Genomic DNA, 18,497 nt, shown 5'->3' with positions numbered 1-18,497 from the left:
CCTTGGTGGATCCCTTGGGAAGAGATGCAACTACTAGAAAAAGGGTATTCTTTGCAACAGTAGCACTTCTTCAAGAGTATGGAATGAGTATCTTTGGCCAACAATTTGTTATACAAGTTACATACTTTCTTATCCATTTACTCCAGATAAATAAGTTATCAGTTCATATGGTTGTGTTATTGAGAATCTATTTTAGTGTTGAATTTAGGTTTAATGTAGTGTTGATTTTCTCATATATCAAGTCTGTGTTTGGTATTGCTCTAAAGAGAGATGCATATGTACCCTAACAAATAAAGCCTAAGAATTCCTAAAGTAGTTTGTAGTTTGTAACAAAGTAACGAGAAATATGTAGCAAGCCTGAACGTGTTGATTTGGAAATGGGATTTGTGTGGAACTATGGACGGTTATTTAGTTTCAAATGATCATATTGAATAATAGATTTAGGTGTTTTTTCTATCAACATGTTGATAAAGGTTGAAGGTTGAGCATTAGTTAACTGCCATCTTTGTTTTTTGAACGAGTTTCATGAGGAGGCCAACACATTTTTAACATGTTAAATAGGTATTATAGTCTATGGAGGTTGGTTAGTTGACTTGAGAGGAGGCATTCTCTTTTGCTTACATTTTTCGAATGTAAGTGACATTTACTTTCTTTCACATTGATTAATCTGAACCATTTAGTACTCAGGTACTATTTTTTGAAATGCATGGCACAATCATGCATGGTGTGTTAGAACTGAATATAACATAATGACTCTATTGAAGGAGATGGTAAGGTTTAGACTTTCATTAGTTAGCTTATTTGTTGTATGGTTATAGACATGGTCACCATGCTATTTTAATTTGCTCATCAATCTAACCTTCCAGTGGAACATGTATTGTCAATTATCAACAAAAGAAAATAAAAAAGAGGACCAGGTATCATCTACTACATAGAATACAATGATATAAATGCCTGCGAAACAACATCCTCTAGGACAATGATTTCATTTTCTTTTGTTTTATTTACTATAATTTTTGCGAATTAATTAATTAGGACTTCCGTTCTATTATTTATTCAAGTGGACTTGGGGCTATAGAATCATTAGTTATCAATGTATATATATATATTCAAGTGGACTTTGGGCTTTTAAGTCCTAAACTATCAGTGTAGCATGCCCGACCATCGGGCAGGCTTAAAAGCTAGTATATATATATTAGGGGTCGTTTGCCTTTTGGTAGGAGGAATATAATGTTATTAGATTTTTGGAACCGTTCAACGAACGGGGACCATTTTTATAAATTTTATTATTATGTATCAAAAATATTATTTCCAAAGTATAAACCATAGATTCTTAATTTTCTTAATTGCAGCGGTTACATTCTAATATTGCACCACTAATGTGCCTCGCAGTGCTCAATGAATAGTTCCGTTAAATGAATTAATTTACATAATAGTTTTTGTTGTTAATTGAATGCCCATCAATTTGGTTAAATGAATGCTATTACTTTTCAAAATACTTAACTAGTATACTACATAGTATGGGGGCGTGAGTGGAGAATTGGAAGGCCATGGAGAGTGGAGAGGGAGAGGGAGAGGGAGAGAAGAGACGAGGACAGACATAAACCAACCACATAACATTTTGGCCACATACCCCCCTCGGCCCAGAACGTTCGCTACGCTCATTTAATTACTTATCAATAAATAGATTTTACTACTATGAATTCCTTAGTCCAAATGTAATCATTTTCAAGATGGCTTCCAAAACAAAAATTGAAATGCTTAATATGGGTTTATGTCCAAAGTGCTTGTAACAAAAGGGGTTTTCTGCAGCGCCATATACAGTCGCTAAAAGTCTTAAAAAGTGTTGCAATAGACCAATTGCAATGCCAAACAGGGCGTCACAAAGGCACTGCTAAAAAGTGGGTCACAAAAGATAAATTGCGACGCAATGTATGGCGTTGCAAAAGCTCCCAATTTTTTGCGACGCCATTGGTCATTGCTACTATTGTATCCTCGTTGTTACTTCTATTTTTCAAATTTAATTGATATTAAAATATTTTAACTTTTTAGCAACGCCTGGCGTTGCAAAAGATATCTTGTAACAGCACCATCAAGCGTGGCAAAATGTGTACCTTTACCTACGCTTTATAGCAACTTTTTAGCTACATTTTATTCGTTGCAAAAGGTTTAAGTCACCATCTACATCTAGAGCGTTGCAAAAAGGGTGTTTATAGCTTTTAGCCACACCAAAACTATTGCTAACGATATTAAATCCTAATGAAAGCACATCTTCATTGGCGATACATTTAGCATGGCAAATTGTGTCATTCATATACCTGTACAATCTTAACCAATACAATTTATAGAGAAAACAATAATCCCGTAACAAATTCGATCACTAGAAATCGTAACAAAATGTATTTCATTGACTAAAATCATTCATTACAAAAGATCTTAAAAAATCCACTTAATTATGTTTTGCAAAAACATCATCTCACATAATCTTAACAACGATAAATTAAATTTAGACAAATTGCTCTATAATATGACAATTTGAGCAGTATCCACTCGAAGTGTCTTCATCAATCTACTACTTTCGAGTTTCAACCAATCTGGTACAATGAATGAAAAAAAGTCACATAAATATATTTAATTGAAACATCATTAATTAATAAACCTAATACACACTCAAGTTAGCAATGCATGTGAATCCATTTTTACCAACTCAAACCTATGCACCTATAATATACAAGTTATATCTAAACTGGACCACCCAATTCCTGCTTATAGATTACAAGTCTTATTTACTATGTCAATTCATCTCACATTACGCCATCAAATTCAAATTCATTACAAGCGGGGAAGTTGATAAAATCACGTGGAGAGGTACAAACAATCCACTTGATATTGATTACCAATACAGAAATATTAAATTCATTCAGAAAAACAATCATACTAATTAAATTCATGCAAATTAATTAAATACTTGACCCCCCCTTAAAGATAGAGCATTTGTTATCTACTCCCATATCTCGACGACATAAACAATGATTACATAAAATCGGTGCATAAAAAGAAAACCTTATAGTAACTTGACGAGTTGAAAATTGAGAAAATGGAGAGTGGGGTTTAAGTTTTTACCTTGACGAGGAGCTTTAGGTGAGCATGACTCATCAAATTGGGAAACAATTCTTTTGGCCTTCTTGTTTTTCCCTTCATAAAATCGATACCCTACACAATACACCGAACAACAACAAAATGATCTATCAAGAACTTGCCGAACGTGAAAAGATTAATTAATCGAGCTATATTCTAGAAGACTTCAAAATACTTTAGAAACAAAAACACCACTTTTACAAACCTAGGACTGTCCAAAATTTTCTTGATAACTTCATACAGTCATTCATCTCTCATGGACTTGGTGTTGCAGCAAATAGATGAACTATATCAAATTATAGGATTACAAAAAAGGCGCCCATACCTTTATATGTATAAGAATTCCACTTACCTCTAGTTGAAGTTCTCTTTTCCTCTATGTAAACTTAATGATCCCCGAAAGTGATAGGTAAGGCCTTCATAATCACATGATCAATTAATCAGATGAGTGAGCAAGTAAGAATAGCACATATGAGCAAGAACAAAACCATACATATCAAGTTTATGAACTTTTTAATAAACAGCAAGCACAATCATTTAGTTGGCTTTTTTAATAGAAGTTGTAAATTCTTATGAACAAAACCAAAACAAAGAATTCAGCTTCCTTAAATACGAGTATAAAAAAACTATGGGACCTGAATCAAAAGAAACCAAAAAGGCTGAGGGCCACTAATCCTCATTCCACTAGTTTTATTGCAAAAGGGTTCACATCATCCGATTGAATCTCCATATAGATATAGTAATAAACACATGCTAATCCCTATGAAATGTTTCACAAGTACAATTAACACCAACAGCCTTTTGCATTTTAATAAAGCAATTTATCTGGTAATATATCTAATTGTTCTAGTATAATAATGGTGGCTCAAGAGAAAGGTGGTTGTCATATTTAACCTATATAGGACGAGATGCTAGCTATTTTCCCTTGCTGTGTCTCTAGTTTCTCTTCCACCTGCAATAAATAATAAGGCAGTTCATAAGCACTAGATCATCTCCAAAGGAACCTTAAGTATTATGTAGCTTCAATTAATGTAGCTAATAGAATTATTGAGTAATATAGGTAGATAAAAGGTATTATACCCTAGCGTATCAGTATAATATGTTACTTGATTAGAGTAGCAGACTATCCATTATAATTTGACATCCAAGGGCTAAGAGATGAATTTTGTCCTTCAAAACCTTAACAGTTACCAGTTGCAACCTTAGGGGATAAGACTATCAAGAATCTTAACTTCCTCAGCTAAATATTAAGAAGTTCCTACCATCTTACTATTAAAGTAATGAGTAAAAAACACAGACAAGAAGAGAGAGATACTTGTTTAAGCTTGTCGGCGTATACAAGTACATCCGAATACATGAAAGTGCAAAAGAAAGAAAAATAGAAGAAAACTTACTTCTTCCATTTCCTTTTTCTGTGACGCCTTTGAATTTGATCTCCATGCAATATAAAGCAGCCTCAACCCAAAGAATGCATAAAGAACTGTAGTGTAAACCAAGGTAAGATAAATAAGTAAATAACATATAATATATTCAGTGAAGATGGGTACACATGCCAACAGCCATAGGCTAGCCATCCTGTCTTAAGAAATACTTACACCAAAGGACTAAGGCAATTATTTGAGCATTATAGTTACATTGATGTACTTGCACTATTAGAAACATATAAATCTAAAGTACTCAACTTGGGAAGGTTTCCCGTAAAACAAGAGTGGGGTGTGGATGATCAGGCATACCATTTCCTTAAAACTGATGGGTATTACACACACACGCACCGGAAAATTTGAACTAAACTTGTCCAGTGTCATTACATACTAGACTGGAGTTTCACTCGTGTTTTATAGAAACACATTGCATACATTTACATCCCATACACAATTATGTAGTAAGAGAACGCATGTACATGGTACAGAGTAAACATATATACTGGTTGATTTACAACCAGACATTGACTAACATAAGTTTACAAGATGCTAATCTCAATTAGTTTACAGAATATACAGCAGAAGCATTACCCAGTACAAGTACTAACACACGTCTACTGAATGAGAAATTTGTGAACCAATGAGTAAAAGAAACTCCAACAACAAGAAGCTTAAAATGACATGGAATTTTAATAAGAGTAAGCCTATAGAGAAAAATTATTTTTAGTATAAAGATAAATTGTTACCTGTAGCAGCACTATTTGTGTGTTTCCTTGATATCAAATTTGGCACAATTCTACCAAGTCCAGTGGATAGTATCTTTTTCACAAGAACAAAAAGTCTAAACGTGAAATTCTCTCAAATCAGTGGAAGGAATCCTAGACCACAAAAATCTTACCATCATCACAACTAATGCGGAAAGGGCACCAGATAGTACGTTTGACTTGGGATGGCGCATTGCCATCAGTGCCACAATTATAAATGTCTCATCTCCTATCTAGCATTAAATAAAATATATATCAGGGCAACCTATAAAATAGCCTAAATGTGCTGGAGGCTTGTCATCTCCCCTAAATCTTTTCCACAGCTGTGAATTAAAACATAGTGAGAAAGAAAGTAATAAGGGTAGAATTGTGAGTAAAAAGAAATGGGAACCTGAATGAGATTGAGCGAAGTTGACTCTCCACCGTAATAGTCATTTCTATCCATGTACAGGACTTGATTTATTATGAAATACAAGAGAGTAGGCATTACAGAGATGGAAATATATTTTACAACACAAGAAGAAGCAGTATAGGGATCTCTAGCTTTCAGTTCCTGCATGATCAGCCTGATGCAGCCCTCCATTTGATCTCTATATGGATCTCGAGCATCCATAACATACGTAACTGGTACTCCATGTACGTGCAATGAAGAATATCATCACCTATAATTTTACTATAAGGATTAGGAGCTCATCCTCTAAAGCAAAACACACTAGAACTAATAAGACAAACCTACCTCATCAGGTTTGGAGAAACTCTGCAGTTCTTCCTCAGTCAAGTCAACAAAAAAAAGAGAGGTCAAATCAGAAAATGTAACTGGGACTAGGGCTTATACTCACCTAGCTATAAGTTTAACACTAGTTTCTACCACCAGAAAATGAAGATTGGACACTCACCTATAAGTTTAGTTTTTACCAAAACTATTTACTGACATAAACATGGAGAAAGAAATCAGAAAACCAAAAGTCCACAGCAACACAACATGGGAACCACCAAAACACAAATAGTCTAAATTAAATGTTGAGGCAAGTTCTAAGACTAGCCAAAAGAAGATCTAGAGTAGTGCTGGCTTTGGATGTGTTAGCATTTAAAATGAAGCAAACATCATTTGTGTGTTTAAAACATTCCAAAGTTACAAACTACATGCGCACATAGAACTTTAGTATAAAAGCAACCTACCCCATGTCAAGTATAAACTAACCTACGTACAATTCAGAACTTTAACACCAATCCAACCACTACATCCACGTAACAAAATGAACTACCGATACGGCAATGTAACTATCAACCCAAACATTTACCCAGTAGAATATCTCATAATGTAACTATCAACCCATAACTTATAGTACAGCCACGCAAAAATTTACGGAACAACGAGACTGAATTTTATCTATTCTAAAGATTAAAAAGTACACTCAAAGGTCTAGACACAATCTAGTGATATTTTTCCTATTCTAAAGATTAACAAGTACACACTCAAAGATCCGGACCACGCCTAGTGATATTTTTCATAGTTCATAGAAGTGAGGGAACACTTGATTACAACTACAACAAGGTGAAACAAATTCCACCAAACAAATGGCACAAACATTCCATTAATGTATTTATTAACTTAAAGGTTTGTATACAATACATGGTAAAGAAAAAAAGTTCAAATCCTACTTCTGTGCAAAAATGGTAAAGAAAAGAGGTTGAGCTGTATAAGTCGGGAGCAGATTTAGTAGCAACTATGGAACATAGAACTTTGGAAGTAAGATCTAATTACTTTAATTGACAACACTTAATCAAGGAAAATATTCCACTAAAATAGCCCATAACAACAAATTTTCCACTAACAAAAGCTATGTTTTACTAAAGGGGGGAAACAAAGGAACATCGTAACAGAGGGGAAAAACAAAGGAACATCAAAACAACACCATTTGGGAAAGAATCAAAACCATCTACAATCAAACAATTACAAATGAGAAGAATACGAACCTGAAAAATTAAAGTATCAAACTTGTTTCCTCTAGTAGAAATTTCAGCATCTAACCTGATAAATTAATTAAGAGCCAAAAATGAGAAAAGCTTGTTTTGAGAGGAGAGAAAAAAAAAAGACAATGAAGGTGGTCGTCGCATATTTGCTTGAATTGTTGGGTGGAAACAACAAACCTTCTACTGATCACATCAAGACTATTCTTGCCTCCGTTGGGGCTGATGCTGATGATGATAAGATTGAGCTTCTCCTATCGCAAGTCAAGGGCAAGGACATAACAGAGGTGATTGCATCTGGAAGGGAAAAGTTGGCTTCAGTTCCTTCTGGTGGTGGTGGTGGCTTTCTTTGTTCTTTGTAAAATGCCTCGGTGGTGGTGGTGGTGGTGGTGGTGCCACAGCACCTGCTGCTGTTGAATCAAAGAAAGAAGAGAAGGTTGAAGAGGCAGAGGCATCTGACGATGACATGGGGTTTGGTCTCTTTGATTGAGGGGTTTGTGACCATACATCCTTTGTAGAAGTCGGAGATGCTGGTGAAATGTTGGTGTTCACTGTCTGCTGGGTAGATCTGCTTTTCATGTTTTTAGGAAGTTATTGAGTTTTAAACTTTTTTGTAGAAAGGAGTTTGATGTAATGAATTTGAAATATCCTTGGTGTACTCAAAGTATGTTGACTTATTCAAATTAAGAGCCAAAGATAATTAAGGCCACTTGAAATTCTTTGAAGCTCAACCCAAAAGTCGAAGCTTTGAAGGAAACCTAAAACCAAAATTAGGCTTTGCAATACACCCACAATTTGAAGCTTCTCAAGTGAAAAAAGAGATAGAAAAAAAACTTACTCACCGCAAAAAGAGAGAGAGAAATAAAGCGTGGTCAATTTTGTTGCTTTGGTGGTTGGAGCAAAAGTTTGAGAAAAGAAAGTGTTTAGGGTTTTTCAATTTTTAGTTTTTTGTTCGAGCGCCAAAAAATGAAAATACCCTGCTCTTAAGAATGCCCAAGAGCAACACCATTCTCGTCACAATAAAGGATATACCAAATACCCCTTTTAGATTGGTACAACCTTGTAACAACGAAGAAGGCGCGGTAAATTATAAGCTATAACATTAGCAGCGAAAGTGGAGTCCTAATTGATAAAGTCCCAATAAAAAAATTGCATTTATTTTTTCTAAAAATTTAATTACACTAGTTGCTATGCACGAGGTGCTGCAATTGATAAATTCAAACTCATAACACGGTGAAATTTCAGCAGCCCCTAGAGGCGTTGCAATTGGTGACTTGTAGCAATAATTTTTTGGCGTTGCAAAAGAGTGCGCTGCAAAAAACCCCTTTTGTTGTATAGGCGTTAGTTGTTTTGCTGGATATATATTTTTGTGTAGATACATATAAACTTTGTGTAATAAAAATGGGTTGGGGATATGCAAGGTAGCTGCTTAAGTCATGATATGGTACTGGCTGTCTATAGCTTTTGTATTTGAGCATGTGATAAGTGCTCAAAAAGTGTATTTTAACCCTCGATTATACCTCTTGTTTAGGCATCTTAGTGGACTAACCGTGCTTGTAAGTTATGTTTTATGATTCTACAGGTGAAAAAGAGAGTTTTGTAGAATATTAGAGAAAAATATATTGGTAAAACGGAGCAATTCAGAGCATTAAGGATCACATGGGAAGCCCGTGGACAATCATGGAGAAAGCCAAGGAATTGAAGCTATGAAATATGCGACTTGGACATATTTTAAAGCCTATTTGGAAGCCCAAGGAAAAATGATTCGTTGCTTGGACCAAAGCCCGCAAAAGAGGAAAGAAGGATGGAGCAAAAGAGGAAAAAAAGACTTTTGTGTCTGAGACGCAAAGTCCGTGCGTCCAGACGCATGAACCGACACTGTAGCCCACCTTTTTTACTGTTTCGGCCTTGCGTCCTAAATGTAAGAACCGACACTGTAGCCCACCTCTTTTATTGTTTCATAAACGAAGTTGGACTCTGAAAGAAGTCAATTTGTAATAGGAAACAAGCCACTATTTAGGATGTTTCTAAAACTCATTGTAACCCCTATAAATAGAGGACCTAAGTGCCTCATGAAACTCGCCAATTCACTTATATTCTTGTCTCCAAAACTTGAGGCAGAGAGAGATTAATAATAAAAGATTCGGTTTTAACTAGTCGAGTCTTAATAAATTAGTCTTTCTATTCTTATGTTCTTCGACTCTTCTTCTTCTCATTCTTCGTGTTCTTCCTTTTTTATGGAAGGCTAATCTTCTCCTTCAAGGGAGAAGATGAAGCCGGTGTTTAGGGTTCATTGATTCTTTTGGTTCATGGTATTCTCCAATCAGGTTAGTTCTTTATGTTTTTAGTTATTAGTTCTATTGCCCACACCAGGAGATGGAAGTATAGAATAGGGTTTATGTTTTGCAATATTAATATCATGCTAATGTTCTTTACTTTTCTTCTAGTAGTGTAGTTCTTTAGAGTTAGTGTAGTTCTCTATCGGCATGATGCACACACAAACGATAGTTATCAAATAGGGTAATAATGTTTTCGAATGGAAAATGTGGATATGATAACGACATTGCTAAACAAATAATGCCACCCCCAAACAAGTCGGAAGAGTGGGATCCATAAAAAAAACATAGCATATGCCAAAAATTAAACCAACTTTAAACTTAAATAATAATCAAACACAGAATTCAATATTAACTACTTAACTACAACTGGGAATAAAAATTCTACTAAAACAGGGAATTATTCTTAAAAACAACAATACAACTAAAAAAAAAACTAGCCACGAGATGAGGAAGGGCCAGAGTCATCCGTCCTGCGTTGACAATGCTCATGCCTTCCATAGTCACCGAAGAAGAACCATCATGAGGTGGCAGGCGTCGTAGAACTTCTACTTGAAACGTGTGCTATTGCTCCATAAAAACATCCATGGCTTCCCAACGCTCATTATTACTCTGGACGAGAGTCTCCACGTTAGCCTGGAAGTTTGCTTGGCTACGGATAGTAGTACCTTGCTTAGTCTGAATAGCCTCACAGAGGTCACGCAGAGAACGTTGGCCTATACGAATCGTCTCATACTCGTTATGGAGAGTTCGCAGGCCACGATGAAGTAATGAGATGCGGGCTATATCCGTAGTAGCTCTTTCCAAATCGTTTGCATCAAAACATGTTGTGTCTTCCTCATCTTCCTCGTCTGATACCATCTCAGCACCCAAAACCTTAGGTAAATGCCAATCCCTCTGAATACATTCCTGATAAATACATGCATTTTCATGCAACTTCAACTTAACCTTACCAGTTTTCGAAACACATCCCCAGTACAACATAACCTTCGTAATCAATGTAGGGAAGGTTGCGGTAAGTTTACCAACTGCTTTAATCTCATTTAATAAAAAATCAAGGATGCAAAACCCATACCTCTTTTTCTAAAGGGTCTAGAGAATGTCCAGACAACTCAAATTGATGTCACTTATTTTTGTGGTGGCAATAACATTCCTACCAACCTACTGAGCCACAGCCAGCTGGTTTCTTCTCAGAGACGTGTGACAAACACAATGCGAACTAGGGTTGTATAGTCCTTCCAATATAGTCTTCGTCGTCAAAGGACCGATTCCACTAAACTGAGATTCCTGCATTGTGACTAAGATGTCTCTTTGCTCAATGCCAGTAATCTTAGACAACACTGCTATAGTCAATTCCTTCCGACTACCATTCACCTTTACAAAAATCCTACGACCATCAATCTCCCTCTTCTTATAAAAATCAAACACCAAATCAGTGTGATAAAATCATCCGTCGAATACCACAACCCTTCCCACTTCCTAATACACATTTCAGTACTAAAAGAGGGTGAAAATTGTTGAGTAGTAAAACCTTGTTCCGGAAGAATCTTTGGGGTTTGAGGAGCCACTGAGTTTTGGATTTGGATATTATGGTGAATGTAAGGTGGGGGATAGTGAATGAATCACTCGATCGAAATTTAAATTGGGTTTGTGTGGGTTAGGGCGCAGGCGCGCTCAAGGTTTTCTTTGGTCGGTGTTCTTGAGCGTGGAGGCGGAGAAAAAAGAAGAACGCGTGGGTTTTTTATTTTATTTTTAGGGAGTCATGTGCGAGGCACGTGACGTGTAGGGTTTAAATTGTTTTGGGCCCAAGCCCAAAACAAATCGGTAATATCCATCCTGTCCTATGCCTAGTAAAACTTAAAACTAAAATTTTTCGATTCGTTAACGATCTGATTTTTGCGAATGAGCTATGAAAATGATTAGCAGAGAAAGTATAATCCAATGATCTATAAAAAAAACTCAAATCGAACCGTGGTTGACATATTAGAAGATGGAAAATACCTCGAAATGCATGAATGACATAAGTTATATGATCAAAAGAAATCAAAATTCATAGATAGTGTCAACCTGAATCAAAGTACGACTAAATAGCGTAACCAACAAGGATAGGAAGTTGAGCGATCAAGAATGGAAATACCAAACATGCCACCCCCAAACAAAATTTTGACAACAGGGTTTTAAAAAAATTTGTTTTTAAAAACGTGGATATTTTAAAGTCAGATTCCCGAGACTTGCTAGATTACTGTTTATAGGGTTTTAATTTTTTTTTTCTTTTTATGAATAAGGTTTACTATAAAGGAAAACAATAAAGACATAAATCACTCCATAAAGAAACATGACTCAAAAATTGAGAAAATATGCAAGAGTAGAAAGCGTGAATTACGTTAAATGTGGACTTAGGATCCGGTACTTACAACCACACACTCCAAAGGGAGGGCCCAGTTACCTTCATGGTGCACTTACCAATATATGGAAATGAGAGAAAGTGCACCCAACATCAAAGGTTAATCCTCATAGACAAGGTCCTGTAAAAGGACATCCTCCACATCTAGGGACATTAACTCGTGAAAATGTTTTAAACGTTGGCCATTAACTTGAGAGGTACTGTTGTCCTTGGGATTTACCAAGGTGATAAATTTCCCTGGGAAAATATGCAAACGGGAGTTGTAAAGCAAAACATTTTGACCAACTACAAACTCTTTACGCAAAATCTATTTATCATGAACACGTTTCATGTTAGCTTTATAATCCTTCGCGAGATCATAAGAATCGCTACGGATTTCTTCCAGCTCATTTAATTGCAATTTACGCTTTACAACTACCTCATCAATATTGAAGTTCAGGCTTTTTATAGCCCACATAACACGGTGCTCCAATTCAACGGGCAAGTGACAAGGTTTTCCAAACACAAGTCTAAAGGGAGACATTCCTATAGGAGTTTTAAAAGCTGTCCGATATGCCTATAAGACAGCTGTTAGATGCTTAGACCAATCTTTCCGATCAAGATTGATTGTTGTTTTTAATATTTTTTTAATTTCCCTATTAGAGACTTCTACTTGGTCACTAGTTTGTGGATGATAAGGAGTTGCCACCTTATGGGTAACTCCATACTAGCTAAAGAAGCAACAACTCTATTGCAAAAATGCGTTCCGCCATCACTGATGATGGCTTTATGGATGCCAAAACGACAGAAAATGTATTCCTTAACAAAAAAACACAACTGTCTTATGGTCATTGCTACGACAAGCCATGGCCTCTATCCATTTGGAAACGTAGTCCAAAGCAACAAGAATATAAATAAAACTATGGAAAACAGGAAAAGGACCCATGAAATCAATGCCCCATACATCAAAAATTTCTACTACCATAATGGGATTTGAAGGCATCATATTATGTTTAGTGATACGCCCAAGTTGTTGGCAATGAACACACATCTTGTAGTGAACTTGGGCATCTTTGAAAAAGGTAGGCCAATAAAAACCACATTGAAGAATTTTAGCTGCCGTTTTCATACCACTAAAATGGCCACCACACTCTTTGTCATGACAGAAGGATAAAACCTCATTATATTCCCACTGGGGAATATAATGACGAATAATCTGATTCGCACAATACTTAAAAAGGTTGGGTTCATCCCAGTAGTATAGCTTAACTCTGGCAAAAAAAATTTTACGTTTATCTTTTGACCAAACATCAAGAATAATATTATAAGCTAAATAAATCACAATGTCGGCATACCAAGGTACAGAAAAAATAGAATAAAGATGCTTATCATGAAAGAATCAGGCATGGACTCAGAATCACTATCACTGCCATTTGTTAGTCTAGATAAGTGATCGGCAACTACATTTTTGACCCTTCATTTATCCTTAATTTCTAGGGTAAACTCTTGCAGGAGAAGAATCCATCGGATCAATCTCTGTTTAGCATCCTTCTTGGCTAGAAGGTCCCTAAGAGCTGCATAGTCAGTATATACTAAGGTCTTTGTACTAACCAAATAAGGACGGAACTAACTTATCTAAAGCATAAACCACAGCTAAAAATTCCTTTTTTGTTGTAGTGTAATTTCTTTGAGCATCGTTTAAAGTTTTACTAGCATAATAAATAACGGTGGACTTATCATCTAGTTTTTGGCCTAGTACAATACCAACAGCATAATCGCTAGCGTCACACATAAGCTCGAAAGATTTAGACAAATCGGGAGGCTGTATAATCGGTGCAGATGTTAAAGCGACTTTTAAAGATTCAAAAGCTTATTTGCAGTCATAATTGAAATCAAAGATGGCATCTTTTAAAAGCAGATTAGTTAAAGGCCTAGTTAAATTTGAAAAATCCTTGATAAAACGCCTATAGAAACCAGCATGGCCTAAAAAGGCTCTGATATCATGGAAAGTCCGTGGTATAGGTAAAGACGCTCTTTTATCTAATTTGGCCTTATCTACTTCTATGCCGTCGCTAGATACAATATGACCTAGCAATATTCCCCTTTTTACCATAAAATGACATTTTTCCCAATTTAAAACCAGATTTTTTTCCTCACACCGTGTCAACACTTTGGAAAGGTTATACATGCATTCACAGAAAGAGTCTCCATAGAGAGAAAAATCATCCATGAAAACTTCCATAAAGCGCTCCACCATGTCACTAAAGATATGAAGCATACACCGTTGGAAGGTACCAGGAGCATTACAAAGGCTAAAAGGCATTCGTTTATAGGCATATGTTCCAAAAGGACATGTGAAGGTATTCTTGTCTTGGCCGTCAAGATCGATAATGATCTGAAAATTTGCTAGAGTAGCCATCGAAAAAACAATAATAAGTATGACCAGCTAGACGTTCGAGCATCTGATCTATAAAAGGTAAAGGAAAGTGATCCTTCCGTGTTATGGCATTTAAGCGTCTGTAGTCAATACAGATCCTCCATTTTATAGGAACTCGTGTGGAAACATATTCACTCACAGTATTACACACAATGGTAAACCACAATTTTTTACGAACTATGTGAATGGGGATTGCACATTCGCTATCAGAGATAGGATATATGATACCCGCATCGAGTAACCGTAAGACTTCTTCCCTGACCACCTCTTTCATGGCGGGGTTCAAGCGACGTTGAGGTTTGCATGAAGTCTTCGTATTATCCTCCAAATGTATGCGATGCGTGCATACACTAGGGTCAATCCCCTTAATGTCGTCTAGGGACCAACCGATTGCGGAACGATGTTCCCTAATCACCCTAATCAAATGTGCCTCTTCATCAGCAGATAACTGAGAAGATATGATCACCAGATGACTACCATCCAGATCAAGATGGATATATTTCAACTCAGTAAGAAGAGGTTTAAACACAGGGTTAGGAGGAATGGGTAAAAAGGCTTTCAAAGGGTCCTCGTCCTGAGTAGTGAAGACTTGTTTAGGTAAGAGGTCTTCAAACTCGAAAGATGGAGCTACAGAAGGATTTAAGATAGGAGTAGACTCGAAAAGGGATTTGACTTCCTCTACGCAGGAGTCGTCGTCGAAGTCAGAACTTCCGAATGAAAGGAATTAGTGCATCTTATTTTCTGGAAACGTGTTGTTGAAATAATCTTGAGCTAAGCTCTTGATCATGCTAACTTCTCTATCGATAGTCGTATCGGGTAACTATTACATAATTTTGAAAACATTTACCTCAACAGAAAGATGGCCAAAGTGTAGGAACCATTATTTCAGAATGACTATTTCTACAAACCGCAAACACCACGCGCAACGGAATCAATGGGTGTCCACGATTTGTGATTGGAAAACATCCTTTGAATCCGATTTAGATAACTCTGAGAATCCAATCTTTATCAATCCGAAATCAACCCCTTGATCTTCTGTTGTATTCCTTTAGAATAGATTGGACGTTGTGTGGACAACGATCTACCAACCCCCTTCTTTCTCTCAAGATCAGAAACGAATTCAGATATACTTTTCTTGCCTCTTTTTCTAATCCAGTGAACAGTGAATTTCGGCCAGAGAGAAAGAGTATTCTATTTATAGGCTACAACAGGGACCATGATGAGAAATTAGGGTTGGGCCTTCTGACGGGCTTGGGCTTCCCATGTTCGCCCCGAACACACGGCCCAAGTCCGTCAACAAATGACTTATTCCGCTAAAGGCCATTGTTGCACTACCGCTCTAATCCCAAATTACATGTCAGCGTTTATGGGCTCCATATTATATGCTCGTTGATCTCCCCGTGTTTAAGATATCGAATGTCCGTTGATTAAGTCAAGTTACTAACAACTACATTAATAAACTTCTTATGTCCTTGAGTAGTACCACTCAACCTCATTGTCATGTCGGAATAAATCCACCTGCAGGGTTTACATGACAATCTTTTTGAGCTCCTCAAGGGGACATCATCAACCTGACTTCTTGCGAGACAGGAATTCCTTCTATAATCAACAGCACACCTTACATACAATGTCATTACCCAATCCATCGAGTTTGTTGATTCACAAATGAATCTCACTCATTGATGATTTAAAACAATGTACAATGTATGCAAGTGCCCGTTATTATATCCGAATTAGGATGAGAAGCATCCATAATAACAAAGGCGTTTGCTCTCTTATATAGTCAGTATAAGGAGAAACAACCTCACTTGGTCCTGTTCAATACACACAAAGTGTACTAGTGTAATCCTATAGTCAAGATAGACTAATACCATATTATACTACAACCGTACTAATAGTTTGTCCAAATCCATCTTGGTTGCGAACGATTACTTATACTTCATAAGGTACTGATGATATGATCTTCTGTGTGTTCACACCATATCATCTACAACATAAAGTATTAGACACATGCATATAACTAATAACATATATAATATGCATAACATTTGCCCATATGATTCTCATTCAAAATATAAAGAATTAGAGTTAATACAAAAGTAATGCTTTTAGTATATAACCCTATCACAAAGGATATGGACATCGAACCATCGTGGCAGTTTATGAGCGCGTTGGCAGTTGCCAAGAAGGGACGCCCTAAGATGATAGGAACAGAGTAGTTAGCGACTTCTGTGTCGAAAATAATGAAGTCGGCTGGATAGTAAAAATCTTGAACTTTAACAAGCACGTTTTCAACAACACCCTTAGGATACTTAATAGAACGGTCAGCTAATTGCAACGTCATTTTAGTTGGTTACATCTCTTGTAGACCTATTTGTTTATATAGATAATAAGGGAGTAAGTTAACACTTGCCACCAGGTCTAATAGCGCAGTCGTTGTGTGGGTATCCCCTAAGGTGCATTGTACAGTAGGACGACCATGGTCCTTGTACTTAACGATTCCATTATATTCAAATAGAGTGGGAAACTATTCCGTTAAAAAGGCGTCTTTTGGAATGTTTGTTTTCCGCCTAGTAGTGCACAACTCTTTTAGAAACTTAGCATGTTGTGGTAATTTTTTAAACTTCAAGAAAAGGTAGGTTTATCGTTAGATTTTTAAAAACTTCCCTAATCTTGTCAAAATTTGTATCCTTGTTTGACATGGCTAGTCTTTGGGGAAACGGTGGTTTTTCTCTATATTTAGCATATGGATCAATAGGAGTTTTAACCTTGGCCACTTTTTGCTTGGGTTGTGGTTTAACTGGTACCTCTATAGGGGTAGGATCTTCAGTTTCTATTTCAGTATCTAGTAAATTTTCATTTTCATTGACCACTGGTGGTGTAACAACGGGCATAGTTACGGCGTTATCAACCACTTTGCTAGAACGGAGAGTGGTGATGGCATTTAACTCACCAACGTTTAAATTTTCATTACTAGTATTACTGGTTACTTCAAAGGCTGTGTTTGGCATTTTAGGATTAGGTATAGCTTGACCTGGAAACATACCTTTAGGTTGGGCTTTATCTTGCGTTAACTGTTGTAAGGATTGTTGTATGGATTGTAAAATCTATTGTTGAGCTTGCATATAGGCATCGAAATGATCCGGTTGTGAAGGTGTAGTTAGGTGGTGTGATAGGAACTATCTCACGTTGATTATTAACGGGTGGGTTGTGATAGTTATTATTAACCAGAACGATACCTCTATTATTATTATTATTATTATTATTATTATTATAATTACCTTGTCCTTGTACTTGTCTTGGTGGAACTTGGTTGTAATTGTTTGCTGGCCTAACATTTTGATTATTAAACCCCGAAGGTGTAACTTGATGATTATTTCGCCAACTGAAGTTAGGGTTTTGTCTCCAAGGTACGTTAGGTTGGCTATTAATGGAGCAAACATTGTCCGGCTGTGCAGATGGTTGTTCATAGATGAGAGGACAATAAGAGTCGGGATGCTTAGGACTCAAACAGAAATTACATGGAATAGAGTTGACGTTCATGACAGGAGTAGGCTTATGTTGAACAGAAATGGCTTCTACCTTTTTTGTGAGAGATTTTATTAGAGTTCTAAGCTTGGGATAAGATTTAACCTCAAACATACTGGTAGCCTTGGCTGTGGAAGAAGAATTGGCGGAGCAGGGGATGTCATTACCCCCCCCCCCCCAGTTATTATTATGCTTAGATTGATCTTCTGAAAACCTATAAGCCTCTGAGGCTCCTTTACTAAGGAAACTACCCCCAGTCATTATATCAAGGACCTCTTTATGATGATGTAAAAGCCCTTTGAAAAAGGCACGAACAAGCGTGTCTTTCACAAAGGTATGATGTTGACACTCGATAAGAAGATCAGTGTATCAGTTCCAGGCCTCTGAAAAGGATTCATGAGGGTTCTGGTCGAAAAAATGAATCCGTTGAATCATTTCATCTGTCTTCAGTGGTGGGTAAAACTGTTCCATAAACAATTGAACAAGTTTGGCCCATGAGTCCACAGAATTAGGCGTTTG

The 18,497-nt window shown here is 36.6% G+C and overlaps 1 pseudogene; it reads left to right on the top strand.

Moving 5' to 3' along the window:
• Positions 1 to 7,416: 7,416 nt before the first annotated feature.
• Positions 7,417 to 7,956, top strand: LOC147480817 (large ribosomal subunit protein P2 pseudogene; annotated as a pseudogene).
• Positions 7,957 to 18,497: the final 10,541 nt, after the last annotated feature.

The sequence above is a fragment of the Coptis chinensis genome, chromosome 8 (assembly GCF_015680905.1).
Source record: "Coptis chinensis isolate HL-2020 chromosome 8, ASM1568090v1, whole genome shotgun sequence".
In the NCBI taxonomy this organism is placed as follows: domain Eukaryota; kingdom Viridiplantae; phylum Streptophyta; class Magnoliopsida; order Ranunculales; family Ranunculaceae; genus Coptis; species Coptis chinensis.
Note: the sequence above shows the minus strand (reverse complement) of the source record. Positions and strands in the feature narration are given on the sequence as shown.